At 40.4% G+C, this 3,289-nt stretch overlaps 1 long non-coding RNA gene across 1 annotated transcript; it reads right to left on the bottom strand.

The window, feature by feature from the left end:
- Window positions 1-1,404: 1,404 nt before the first annotated feature.
- LOC124705719 lies at window positions 1,405-2,758 on the bottom strand. The gene is made up of 3 exons (XR_007004143.1): window positions 2,418-2,758; window positions 2,049-2,308; window positions 1,405-1,977 (listed from the first exon to the last, which is right to left on the bottom strand). It is a non-coding gene; the product is annotated as an uncharacterized LOC124705719 (long non-coding RNA).
- Window positions 2,759-3,289: the final 531 nt, after the last annotated feature.

The raw sequence follows: 3,289 nt of genomic DNA, 5'->3' as shown, positions 1-3,289 counted from the left end.
CACCCGGTCTACCAAACACACCCTTAGAGCTCTATACCCTCGAACTGCCGCTTTTGTAGGCCAAACGCAAACTCGCATAATGTTATCTAGATGATCGCCCGATACCATAGACTGGACCTTGCTATGATAGATGTCTAACATGCTAAATTCGACAATCTTTTGGTAGTACGCTATGACATAGGTTCTCCCCCAAGCCTGAGGTTAATTCATAGTACCAGATACACTAGTGCTGGTTGATATGGTAGCAAGTCCACACCGAGAACAGTTCCCGCGAAGGTGCAACGAATGGAAATGTGTTGTTGGAATGGTCCTTCAAAATTCCAATATGGAACTTGTTCTTCATCAGGAACCTTGCCACCTGCAAGAGCTAGTTAGATTCTTCCTTTGACAAGATTTGTAGCCCGTATTTTGCTGCTATGGGTTGCCAGATTGGCACTATCTCAGTAGAATTAGATGCTTTAGCATTATCGTTTCAAGCACGATATATCTTGAGAAAAGTCAAAACATCATATCATCTAGTTAATTTGCTTTTGCATTTCCATGATGCGTAGAATGCACATAGAACTTCTTCCACTAAATGTGATGAGTCCTGATATAAAAAGCAAAACATCACTGTGCACATTTTGGTAGGCTAAATTAGACTACTCCTACCAAACCGTCTTATAATTTAAAACTAAGGTAGTAGAAAAGAAGTATATGAAAATATTACAATTGTCCGACATTATGATGAGGTTTCAGTTATACTCCCTCCCATCTTACATTTTAATTTTGAAAAAAGCTGAGACACTTTAGGTGAGATGGAGAAAGTACACTATAAACGATGGGCAGCTTCCGTCAAGCTTCTGGTCAACCAGCGACCCTTAAATGTATGGGTAACAGGATATACTATATGATACCCCGCGCGTTGCTACGAAAACTTTGCGTGATTTCTCAGAGTGGTAATCATTTCTCAGAATGGTAATCCTATAGTAAATAAGATGAGGTGTATAGCGCATTTCATTAGCATGCCAAGCTGATTCGTGTAATAAAAACAGAAATAACCAAAAAAATCTATTAGCATAATATCACTTACAAATCAACCTCAATAGCTGATGTGACCAGCAGTTTTGTCTAATAAGCGAACTTTCTTGATCCAATATCATACAACAAATGTGAGGAGCCGGGAGAAATAAGAATAACACACACCTGTTACACTTCGAAAGCTAATGAACTTATCCTTGTATTAACTTTTCAACGGAGCTTACAAAATACTTTCCTATTATATTAACTATGAATAGCTTACACAGGAGAAGGTCCATCGCCCGGTGAGCTCCAACTACATCACATATGAATCTGCAAACATTATGAATCTATATGTTGAAGTTTGACAAACAATTGATTTTGCTGCTAACACCATGAGGAAACTACACACATGACATATCAACTCGAGAAACTGTACATGAAGCAAAATATCATGTTAAGAATATAATCTCGCACAAAAGTGGTAAAGATGACAAATTGTTACTCAACAGCCAAATTGGTTATTAGAGCTAGGTATGTAGAAGGCAAAATCAAAGAGATAAATCAAAAGCTCTTAGTACTTTAAGTGGAATTCATATCAAAGGTTTAGGGACAAATGTACTTTTTGTACGAAAAAGTTCATGCCTAGTAATTCTTCATACAGAAACAAAAGAATATGCAAGACTTACATAATATGATAAATTCAAATATATATTGGTAGTGGAAAACTACACCAGGTTACATTGTCCATTTGATCTTTTCTTTGGAACTTAATATTACTTATCCAATGTCACTTCTACACTCAAGATCAAGTTTGAAGTCAGATCATCAACGTGTATATATCTCTTGCCACATCATCGTCTAAACCTACAGAATTCCATGAAGAGACTACTTCCCTTACATGATGTAAGACTTTTTTGGATGGAGATTGTGCGATGTTGAGAAATATCACACCTTCCGTGTACTGTGCATAAACAGCTACAAAGCAAATTGATTTATTGACAGCAACTGAAATATTAATATTAATGAAACAATTTCCTGCAACATACCCAAGTCTTAGATTCCTTTCTGTATGTATAGTTTGGCAGACCTTTTTTCTGCATTTTAAACTTCCGAGTTTCCATCAAAAGGAAGTGCAAAGGTACATGAAAATACTCCCGAGAGACATGTAAAAATAATAATAGTCCAGATGTAGAACATACTGGTTGTTAAGCAGAAATACAACTGCTGGGATTGGGGGAATCAGGAGTTCTGGACTAACCTCAATTATACACCGGAGGTGAAGATGGCATCACCAGATCCATCCCATCTAGCATGTGCGGCACCATTAAGTGATAAATGTGAATCAGATGGTGGAGATGGAAAACCATCCAGGAAATTAGCTCTCCAGGGGAGGACTCTAACGAATCAAAAATTACCTTATGGTGGAGAGAGATGTTTGGAGAAGAGAAGGGGCGGCTCAAGGTGCTGTTGAGATTCCGATCAGGGGAGGGTCTCAGCCACGCATAATACAATCAATTCGGAGGGATTTGACCAAGCGGCAGGTACAATCCAACAAAATCAAATCAAATCGGGTGGGTGTGAGCAAAATTTTGAGATGAACCTGTCATATTAAGAGACATGTCTTCGGGGAGAAGTAAATTGGGAGCGGCCAGCTCCCAGAGTGGAGGCGCAAGCAGGCGGCCACGCTTGCTATCGATGGCAAGGGCGTGTAGGCTTTTAACATGGAGGCGGCGACGGTTGAGTTGAATCAAGTTGTTTCTAGTCGATGAATGTTGGATACCTCGAGCGATTTCATGAGCATTTGTTGTGAGGAGTAGTGGAGAAGCCGTGCGTCACGGCGACGAAAGAAGACGAACCGAGGTGGAGCGGTGCTAGGGGAGAGATCGATGGGGAGTCCACGCGCATTGTTCTGGCGAGCAAGGGCCATCGGGCGTGTGCGCCTAGCGAGCACGGGCGTGTCGTCTGCCGCCATCGGGCGTGTCGTCTGCCGAGCACGGGGCGAATTTTAATTCCGGTGGCGTGGCTCGCTATAAGAACAGTAAAATGGGGCCATCTATTAAGAAAGAGAAGATATATTGCCCCACAAGTTATCACGTGAATAACCAACCAACCATACGCTAAGAGCAACCCATCAGTTAAGAGCAATTTCTGACAGATTTTGTGACTATGGGCGAATATTAGACTAGTCATAGTGGAGAGTAACATATATTAGTGTCATAGTCTTAATTAGCTTGTAGACTCATTCTATTTTGAAAAGTGTGATGTTATGGTAACACTAATCTATATT

Source organism: Lolium rigidum, chromosome 4 (assembly GCF_022539505.1).
Source record: "Lolium rigidum isolate FL_2022 chromosome 4, APGP_CSIRO_Lrig_0.1, whole genome shotgun sequence".
NCBI classification, from domain to species: Eukaryota; Viridiplantae; Streptophyta; class Magnoliopsida; order Poales; family Poaceae; genus Lolium; species Lolium rigidum.
The sequence above is the reverse complement of the archived record's forward strand: the minus strand, read 5'-3'. Positions and strand labels throughout refer to the sequence as shown.